Source organism: Cyprinus carpio, chromosome A16 (assembly GCF_018340385.1).
Source record: "Cyprinus carpio isolate SPL01 chromosome A16, ASM1834038v1, whole genome shotgun sequence".
Classification (NCBI taxonomy): domain Eukaryota; kingdom Metazoa; phylum Chordata; class Actinopteri; order Cypriniformes; family Cyprinidae; genus Cyprinus; species Cyprinus carpio.
Genome location: NC_056587.1, coordinates 1,212,327 through 1,223,937, shown reverse-complemented (window position 1 = coordinate 1,223,937; position 11,611 = coordinate 1,212,327).

Below are 11,611 nucleotides of genomic sequence, written 5' to 3'. Positions count from 1 at the left end.
TCAATATGCACACCTGTAACACTTTCTTTTAAGGCATTTTTGTAATGCAAAAATTAATTTATGCAATAAATATTTATTATTAGTGAAACCAGTTAACAGAGCATGAAGAGTAGACATGTTTCATAGGTCATAGATGTTTTTCAAAGAACTATTAGACACATGAAAAAAAAAAAAAAAAAAACAGAAATACTAGCTCCCTATTACTTCTCTTTCTTTGCACTGAGCACTTTACACAAACCTGTTTGCATTTTCGCATGACAGGGCAGCTCACTTCTGAACATGCAAAATGTACATTTATTATTTATTATTACATTTGTTTGCCTCTCTGTGCCACATACTGTATTTTGATGCAGCTAAATTCTCAAAACTGTTTTTATTGATATATTTGACTGTTTGTTGTCAGACAATGAGATGAATATGAAATAGTGACTGAAACGCGACCCATTAAGACTAACCAGCTCTCCCTTCCGAGAAGTTAATCTGCACAAAAATATATAATCGTGCCGTCGTCTGATAAAAATCAAATAGGCTACAGAATAGCTTGAAGACAATAGCTGTGCTGTGATTTCAGCTATACTTATATGTAACATTAGAGAAGCAACATATCAGTGTTTTAACTGAAAGCGCAGCTCCTTTCAGCCGCGCGCTGAACGCAGAGAGAGAAGTGTGCGCGCGCTGGGAAAGAGGGACCTCGCGCTCGTGCGGCAGTCAGCTGTAGATGCATAAAATTTTCATTTTGCTACAAGCTGGATACACAAGAAGCACGTTCAACTCGGACGCGCAGACGATTGTCGTGCATAAACACTGTAAACAGCAACCGTTCGCGTGTCCGCGCTTAATGCGCATCTCCTATATGAAAAGCATTAGGGGGCCCTTGGCTTTTGGGGGCCCAATGCAGTCGCCTACCTATGCCTAATGGGTAAGTCCGCCCCTGGCTTGAGGTCCAGTGTAAAGTTTCCACAGTCAGTGATGGTTTGGGGGGTGCCATGTCATTTGCTGGTGTTGGTCCACTGTGTTTTCTGAAGTCCAAGGTCAACGCAGCCGTATACCAGGAAATTTTAGAGCACTTCATGCTTCCTGGTAATTAACAACCAAACACTCCTCACCTTAACACAATAGAAAAGCTACCAGTACCTGGTTTAAGGACTATGGTATCCCTGTTCTTAATTGGCCAGCAAACTCGCCTGACCTTAACCCCATAGAAAATCTATGGGGTATTGTGAAGAGGAAGATGCGATATGCCAGACTCAAGAATGCAGAAGAGCTGAAGGCCACTATCAGAGCAACCTGGGCTCTCATATAACCCCTGAGCATTGCCACAGACTGATCGACTCCATGCCACGCCGCATTGCTGCAGTAATTCAGGCAAAAGGAGCCCCAACGTAAGTATTGAGTGCTGTACATGCTCATACTTTTCATGTTCATACTTTTCAGTTGGCCAAGATTTCTAAAAATCCTTTCTTTGTATTGGTCTCATAAGTAATATTCTAATTTTCTGAGATACTGAATTTGGGATTTTCCTTAGTTGTCAGTTATAATTATCAAAATTAAAATAAATAAACATTTGAAATACATCAGTCTGTGTGTAATGAATGACTATAATATACAAGTTTCACTTTTTGAATGGAATTAGTGAAATAAATCAACTTTTTGATGATATTCTAATTATATGACCAGCACCTGTAGTCTTGTTCCTGAAGCAATCTCTGTTCCAGCAGCGTGAACACCTTCTGGAGCTCCTCACATGACATGATGCAAATAAATATTCTTCACATGACATGAATATGACCAGCACCTGTAGTCTTGTTCCCGAAGCAATCTCTGTCCCAGCAGTGTGAACACCTTCTGGAGTTCTTCACATGACATGATGCAAATAAATAGAAGTTTATGAAAATACTTTATTTTATATATATATTTGTTTAATTTGCAACTTTAATTCTTTCAAAACGGTCATGTTGCAAGCCATTCATTTTGAGCTTCAACAGAGTTTTGAAGTCATGCATTATTACGACATTTATTTTAGTCAGTTCTTACAGTTGATGTAGAAGTTTTATATATATATATACACATACACGTTTTCTAAATACTTCGAGAATAAAATGTACATGAAATGAATTGATGTTTCATGATTGATTGTAATGTGCCTGTAATATGAAATATATGAACTGATAATTATTAGCTAAATATATCTTTCAAATAGTTCTCAATACCAGTATGAAGATGTTCTTCAGTCAAAGGGCATTTAAACTTTAGTTACACTGAATAGCTGGTGTAGTGTCCCATTTAGAGTCAAAAACATTTCATGGCCAAATGATAAATATATGTATCAAGGTAATATATTATGTGACAATTTACTGAATCAAATGTGTTAGATCCCATCTTCACTAGGTCTTTCTATCCGAAGGAGCCAGATTTTGGACTGATATCCAAAGCATTAATTCAACTGCTGTTATTTTGTCAAACAAATACAATGGAAATTTGCAGTTTCCCAGCATCGTCTTGTGTTGTAAAAATCCTTGAAAACATTAAACATTAACAATAGTTAATAACAGTAATACCATTTGAAAAGTAATGAGTAAAAGAATGTTGATTATATTAGCAAATGAGTACATAAAGAAAGATACTATATATAAAAGAGATAAAGATTAACGTGAATGAAGACTTCTGTAACTATCATCCAGATGTCTTGCCAAAGTGTTTGCATTTCTGAAAGATGCAAGGAAAACAATTAGTTTGTACTCATTTGATACTGCATCCTGGTGAATATTGTTGGGATTTTTGTATTATGTAACATTTAATTATTGCATGTTTGCGTCATATTCTGAGTGCAATAAAATTTCAATGGAGTGCGCCTCGAGCTACGTTTTACATACATGTACGGAAATCAGTACACACATTTAACACACCATTACCTACAAAAAAGTCTGTTAGTACGAAATCCAAAACCCAACAGGAAGTACATTATTTTGAATTTCCTGTAAGATTTTTGTGCAGTTTTTGCCATTTCCAGGCCTTGTACTTTGACAAACTCCTCCTACAGTTTTAATCGGATCATCTTCAAATTTGGTGAGGGTCATCATAAGCCATTTGTGACATTAAATTGCGAAGAACTTGAGTTTTCGTCAAGGGGTGTGTCCCTGGTGGCCTGACAAAATTTGATGTTTCACCATGAAGCGTCTCGGTTCTGTATGGTAACACTCGTTCCCTGAAGGAGGGAACGGAGACGCCACGTCGGTGACCAACGAAAATGGAATATCGCTTCGATAGACCAATCTACTTCGAGTTGCTCTTTCCCCAGTTGACCCGAAGGCCCAACAGGCTGAGGTGCCAGAGCACCGGATGCACCCAAAGATGCGTTTCTGCGTCAACACCTTGAACGGTAGCCGATGAAGGAACCGGTTCAAAACTCACAGATCCAAGATCGATCGTAACCCACTGCCTTTCTTGGGTACAATGAAGTAAGGGCTGTAAAACCCCGTCCTCATATCGGCTGGAGGGACCGACTCTATCGCGTCCTTCACCAGTAGGACTGCGATCTCTACCCACAGAACAGGGGCATCGGACGCTTTCACTGTAGTGAAGCGGATACTGCTGAACTTGGGGGGACGCTGGGTGAACTGAATCGCATAGCCGAGGCTGATGGTCTGCAGAAGCCAGCGAGATGGGCTGAGTAGCGCTGACCAGACGCTTAGAAACCGTACAAGCGGGAACACCAGAACCACAGCCGTACACGCAGTGGGGCAGCGCGGTGGAACACAGGGACCCAACTCGGGCAGCTTGTGAGCGGACCGGAGATGGGTGTGAGTGTTTGGGTGTAAGGCTTACCTGGTTCCACAGGTTGGCAGAGGGTGCGTAAGTAGGGCCTTCGTTGACGCTCTCGAACCGCCTGCTGCTCCCATCTGGCGAAGGAGGAGGATGAGTGAGGTCCGGTGCTTGGCCTTCCACAACTCTCTGTGCCCTCCTGGGACCCAGAGATAGAGAAAACCGCTCTCTCGTTGAGATTTCCAGATTCTCCACCCGGCCTTCCCTCAGGGGAGGGAGAGGTGCTTTCACCATCCCCCAGAAAGTGGCTACCTCTCTCTGGGTCGCCCGTCCCGGGGCCTCTTGCTCTTCCGCTCACCACCAGGTTTGACGGGGGCCAGGATGGGTGATCGCGACCAGGTAACGACCGCACCCAGAAACGCACAGGTGAAATGGCATCCTTATAAGGACGATCCATCGCCTTTACACAGAGGCACCCATGAAACTCTTTTAGAGAAATTTGCTCTTTAGGAAAGGCTCTTTCAGTGCTGAGGTGCACAGGGGAATTGGCCGCTTGCAACATGACAGGGGGTAGTGCAGCCTGAAGTGTGCAATCCACTCGACGCTGGAACGACCACCGCTGAAGCAGCGTCTCGCCAACACATGCAATAATTGCATGCCAATGTGCATTGGCTCGTTTAGTTTACACTCGAAGTAGATTGGTCTATCGAAGCGATATCCCATTTTTGGCAGTCACCGACGTGGCATCGAGAGTGACAAACTGAAAGGGAACAGGAAGTTACTGTAACTCAGTAACAATAGGGCCTTTTGCACCGCTTTAGTTCCAGAACTAAATGTACAGTACTAAAGTACTTGCGTGAACTATTTCCAAGTTCCATTTAAAGGGTTGCATTCGCCAGTGTGTACTAGGAAGTGACGTAAGCCGGTCAACGTCATTTGTGCGAGGTGTTCAACAACAGAAACAAAGAAGAACAACATTAACAACAGGAGGAAGGAGGACACTGTGATCAGAGCTGTGTTTTTGTTGTGTCTCGCGGGTTACACAATAATGGACATGGAATGTCGATGTATACGTAAAGCGATTGAAAGTGCTACATTTGCTACAAGTGCCTGCACTTCAGCGTCCATTCATCTAACGCTGTTCTCCATGCTTGCAAAATAAGTTGACACAATGTTTACAGTATGATTACACAGCATTTAAAATCATGGTGGGTGAGAATGTTTTCGAACGCGTCTGGCCAATCAGTGTCTACTTACGTCACGGGTAGTACCAGTTTTGCTGGTTAGACCCTGCTCCGGAGTAGGAGCTAATTTGGTTCTCGAAAAAGGCAGTCCGGTACTAAAATCGCACCCAGTTCGAGCAGTGCGAAAACGCCAAAAAGTGGTTAGTTACACAATTAGTTCTGATACTATGAAAAGGTTCCCACAGTGCGAAAGGCCCTATTGTCCGATCAGCCCCAAATTTCACAAGTTTGATAAGTGTTCTGGCCTGAACACATACCCATGCCCAAATTCAGTTATAGTCATAGCACCACCTGCTGGCAACAGGAAGTGTCATGGTTAACACTGTGATGCACTATTAGCAACACAGTAAATATGCAATTGTGTGCTAAATATGTTAAAAGCATGCTCAAGCATGCTAGCAAAACTTAGCTAAGTGCTAATGCTATTAACACCATCAAACAGGAAGTTGTTGTAACTCATGCATACAGTGCCCAATCTCCCCCAACCTTCACATGTTTTATTATAGTCCTGGCCTGAACACATCTAAAGGCCAATATTTAGTTATGATCATAGCGCCACCTGCTGGCAACAGGAAATAAATTGGTTTACACTAACTTCATTGTATACCTCTAACAGAAATAAAGTTAGTCTGATTAGTAATAAGTGGAGCTGGAAATGATTTTTGTGGAGTTGTTTAATCCTCATCTGCTGAGATTTTCAGAAATGTAATGTCCTTTATCTTCAGTTGATTTCATCTAAGGCTGTGGCTGCAGTCAATTGTTGTTGTGTTTCTGTTCATCTCTCTCTTTTTTTCCTGTTCTCTTCTTTTCTTCAGTGATTCTGCTTGCTAATGGGATTATTAAGGCTGAGATGACTCCATATTTAATATACACAGATTTTGTGGCTCAGATAAGGCCCAGTGTGGTTTATTCCTTTGCTCTTGGCTGACATGTGGCATTGCTATGGCCTGATTGTGGCCCAGATCTGGCAAACAGGAGCCCAAGTGCCATCATTCCATGCTACATGTGGCCCAGATCATCACTACACATGTGCCAGATGTGGGCCGGATCTGGGCTGACAATACAGTATGTTGCTATCTATTCTGGATCTTCAGTAAATGAGTCCTTTATTTAGACCATTTATGGTTTTCTCAACTCAACCTTTATCAGCATGAAATTATCTTTTAAACCCATTCTTGTACTGTGCAATAATGTTGAAATGTTTGTTTCGCAATGATCTTAAAATAATACAGTGGTGGCCAAAATGATTAGAACACTATTATTTTCAACCATTAAAAATATTCTGCTGTCCTGTTTCAGTAGAAAATATCAGTTTACATTTCAGTTTACAACATTCATTTTGCCATTTATTGTAATAATCCAGTGAGATTTTTGTGCTCCACACAGAGATGTTATCTGATCATCATCAGTCTCTCAGGAATGACATGAAGAAACAGAACATACTGAGACAGACTCAATCCAGAAGAACTGTGTCTCCAAGATGCTTCAAGAAAACGTCCTGCAAAGCTACAGTACTGTTAAAAGTTTTAGGCACTTGTGCAAAAATGCTGTAAAATGAGGATGCTGTCAAAAAATTAATGTCATAAATTGATTTTCTTTATCAATTAACTTTTATTAACTAAATCAAATCAACATTTGGTGTGAGCATCCTTTGTGTTTAACAGAACTATTGCCCTCTTGAGCACTTGAGCAGAGTCTTTCAGGGAGCTTTGAATCCTGAAACTTGTAGTTTATAGCCATCAGATTCAGGACCCACAGAGAAGGAGTACAGAGCGAAACCTTTCCTTCAAAGTTCCTTCAAACATGTCCTTCTTGTTGTGTATCAGCCGAGAAGTCTATAAAATTGTTGAGTCACTCACATCTTCAGCGGAGCTTTTATCTGTAAGATAAAGACCTGCATTTGAGTCACTCTTACCCTTTAATGTAAATTTGTAGGGTGTTTGACTAACTATTTATATTTTTTGTTTTATTTCGATATTTGGGAATTGAGAAATTATACTCATCATTTTTAAGAACTACAATTATTACATATTTCATATTAATCCATCTTTAACAACAACTTAAACTCCATTGACCTAATGGAACACGATTTTTACCTGCATGCTTCAATAAGAAGAGTAAATGTTGAAAATAAGCTGTTTTGTGTGTTTCTGCATAGTATTTATATAGGAGGAAATCTGATCATGTTTAATATTCTGTTGAGAGATCTGGCATTTCTAGGTTTGAAACACAGAACCATTCACTACAGTTTCCCTCAGCAGCTGCAAGTCAGTCTTCTGTTGTCAGTAGTGTAGCAATGTCCACAAAGTCTGTGGAAGACCATCCACTGAATAAAAAAATAAAAAAATTAAAAGAAAAAAACATTTTTTTTAGAATTGCTTGATATCCACCTTATTTTTCTTGTAAGAGTGGGCGTGGCCATTTGTAAATTTAAAAAGGACCTATTATGCCCTGGGAAAGAAATCACAGGTTTATTTTAGATCTGTGTGGCAGCAGCTTAATATACAGTAAATAAATTAATAAATCAACTGCTCTCTTGTCTCCTCTGAGGCTGGGACTCTTAGTGTCCTGTGCTCATCAGTGCAGCCAAAGACAGAACAGTTAGCATGCTTTGCTTAAACATTCGCCATGGCATTAGAACTAGCACACCATTGTCACTTGTGAAAACACAATGGCGATGTTGTGGGTGGAAACGTGCAGATTGAGGGCCGGTGATGGACAGATTCATTGAAATAAACAAAATGTGCAGAGAAGGCAAAAAATATGTTGAATTGTGTGCCATCTTGATAGAATTATAAGAATGGACTGAGAAAAATAAACCAAATGTGGCAAAGTGGTAAAAGATTAAAGATTTAGCATGACTACACCACCCTGGGTCTAGGCCAGGGACATTTATACATTTTTTTTTTTTTTTTTTTAGGCAACACAGGTCAGCTCAAGATAAACTGGCAGGGGATGTAGATATACAACATAGTTTTTATTACAATTAAAAAAAAGGTTTATTACATAAACAGAGGGAGGTAGAAGAGCAGTCGCTGAATGCAACAGTTCACATATAACAGACTCAATTACACACTTCACAAAATACAACAATGGGCAACCTGGATTGTCAAGGACATCCAAGGATCAAGGTACAAATCCGAGGCTCGACAGCATGGAAAAGGGCACACAGCAAAACACCCTTCACTTATACCTGTGACACACACTCATGTGCACACACACACACACACGACCACTTCAGCCAGCCTCGTGAAAGAAACACCAACACCATGAATCCTGCCCCTGTCTTAGGCACTCAGCTCCTGTAACAACAGCAGAAATCAGGTTATACACTTGAAAATACAGTCACTACCACAGATGGATTACAATAAGGAGAGTTGCCCACCCACAAATGAACAGCTACAAATACCTAAATCCACCAAAATAACTATTTAATACAAAACAGGGCAATTATCAATTATTGCTATTACTACAACACAAAACTCAGGTTGAGCACACTCACAACAATCAACACACGTTTCACAATAAAGGCTTCTAATCAATACAAAAAAAAAAGAAATAAGAAAGGAAAGAGAAAATGTTGATAAACCAAGGCAGGAACACACACACACACACACACACACACACACACCAAGGCTTTAACAAAACACAACGAAACGGAACAAAACAAAAATTATCCAAAACAAAGCAACAGCGTCTCCAGATGATAGTTCCCATGTAGCCCCAAAAACAGGGAAGCTAATCGCAAGTAGTGACCCCCCCCACCGCAAATGCTAAATATGAATAAAAATCATAATATCAACCCATAATAAAATGTTAAAACACAAGACATAGTGAACGAACTCCATCGCACACCTGTAAGTAATAGGTGCGTAGAAAAAATAAGACCTGGTGGGTCGTATAAACATATAAGGAACTCCCGCACACTATCTTAACTTGCAAAATAAATTTTTAATCACACAACGTTTCGGTCACACGACCTTCATCAGGAGTATACAAATATTCAAATTCATCTCTTTTAAGATAAACACATGACCAATTAACAGAGTTCCATATGCAAATAATTAAACTCATTGGGAGTATATAATTAGCACCACATTATAAACAGTTGTTATAGTTACAACAATCAAGATCCCCTATAGGTTAACAAAATCATCCAAAAGACACATAATCAACACATCGTCATCAAACAGCATCAAATTGTAATTCTAAACAGTTATAGCAATCTGTCAGGTTCCACAGTCACTCAAACTCATCATGAATACATAGTGGAAAAAAACACCTCATTCAAAACAATTGCATGACTATAGCATTACATTAAATAATGCTTCATCGTTCATACCCATAGGTGATAAAGTTTGAAGGGTGTAAATCCAAAACAGTTCGCGTCTTTGTAGAAGTAATTCAATGTCTCCACCTCTAGGTGGCAAAGTTACTTTTTCAATCCCACAAAAACGTAAAGAGGTTACGTCATGATTCAAATTTAAAAAGTGTACCGCAACTGGATAATTTAGATCTTTTCTTCTTATCGAACTCTTATGTTCACTAATTCTTTGTTTCAACTGACGTGACGTTTTTCCCACATAGCCTATACCACAAGGACAACGGATCAAATACACTACATGAGTGGAAACACAAGTAATCACAGATTTGATGCTATATTTTTTGCCCGTTCTAGGATGACAAAAAGTTGATGTTTTAAAAGTATTATTAAACTGAGCACAATTCCCACAACGATAATTGCCCCTCTGTATGGGACTAAGTAAACTCTGAGATGCACGAGGGCTAACGCTCTGAAAACGAGCATGTACCAAACTGTCTTTTAAATTCCTAGCGCGTTTGTATACAATCAAAGGAGGATGTCTAAAAATATCGCTCAACTCCGAATCAGAAGACAACAAATGCCAGTGTTTTTTAAAAATAGATTTTATCATGTAAGACTTAGGTGAATATGTTGTAATACAAGCAAAAGAATACTTTTTCATTTTTCTTGTTTTCTTTTTTAGCAATTCAGACCGCGTCTTTTTAAAAGCTGTATTAAATCCTTCATCAATCCAATCTAAAGGATAACATCTGTTCAAAAATTTATTTTTCATGATTTTCGATTTCTCAATAAAATCGGAATCAGAATAACAAATCCTCCTCAGTCTGTAGAACTGACTCTTAGGCAGTCCTTTTTTTAAAAAAGTCGGATGAAAACTGGTAGCGAGTAAAAGTGTGTTACGATCTGTCTCTTTTGTGTACAAAGTAGTGGTCAAACTGCCTTCGTTCTTCTGTATCCACATATCCAGGAAGTGTACTCTAGACAAATTAATTTCAGAAGTAAAATCCAAGTCGTCAACCAAGCTATTCAAATATGTCACAAATTCTCGAGCCTCATCGTGATCACCCACAAAGATACAGAAAATATCGTCAATGTATCTATACCATTTGATGATCTTTGAATAGAAAGGATTATTTTCTGTATTCAATACATAACTCTCTTCAAAAAGACCCATAAATAGATTGGCATAGTTCCGGGCAAAATTCGAGCCCATTGCTGTCCCACTTATCTGAAGAAAGAAATCCTTATCAAAACTAAAATAATTATATTTCAAAAGGTACGAAGACATCTCGATGATAAAGTCTGATGGTGGACTAGAGTCCTCGCGTAAACAAAGATAATGTCTAAGGGCAATAAGTCCTTTTTCATGTGAAATGTTAGTATATAGACTTGTTATGTCCAAAGTTATTAATAAAGAAATATCCGGTAAATCATATAACTCGGAAATCTTATTAATAAAGTCAGTAGAATCTCGAATGTAAGTCGGTAACGAATAGACAAAAGGTTTTATAAAAAAGTCAACATACTGTGATAAAGGAGATAAGAGGGAATTAGTATGTGCCACAATCGGACGACCTGGAGGGTCGATAAGTCTCTTATGAATTTTAGGAAGAGTATAAAAAACAGGTCTAATCAGATGTAGACAATACAGAAATTTTAACTCCGATTGAGATATCCAACCCTCTGTTTTAGCATTTGTTAAAAATGACAATATCTCAGATTGATAAATGTTGGTAGGATCACTGGGAAGTTTTTTATAAAACTTAATATTCTGTAATCGTGAAAGAACTTAGTGTTGGTATTTTTTCGTATCTTGGATTACAATAGCCCCTCCTTTATCAGCAGGTTTTATAATGATACTTGGGTCACTTATCAATTCGGTCAAAGCTATTTTCTCATTCAATGAAAGATTATGAGAAATTTTATTACTAGAAGAACAAACTTCCATCACCTCTTGTTCAACCAAACGACAAAAAGTATGAATGGTGTGGATAGACACATTAGGGCAAAAATTACTTTTAGGTCTAAAAGGTGTCGTAGATAAACCCGATTCTGATTTGGAGAAAAAAAATACCGTAGTTTCATTTGTCTAAAACATTTAAACAGATCCACCTTTAGACCAAAACAATTAACACCACTAGTAGGCACAAAATATACTCCTTTAGATAAAACCACAGTTTGATCATCAGAAAGTTCCTTTGTAGAAATATTAATTACCGTCTCTTTGAGTAGCTGCGAGTCCACGGTCGAAAACTTCTTTGAGGCTCTTGAACCTCTTCGA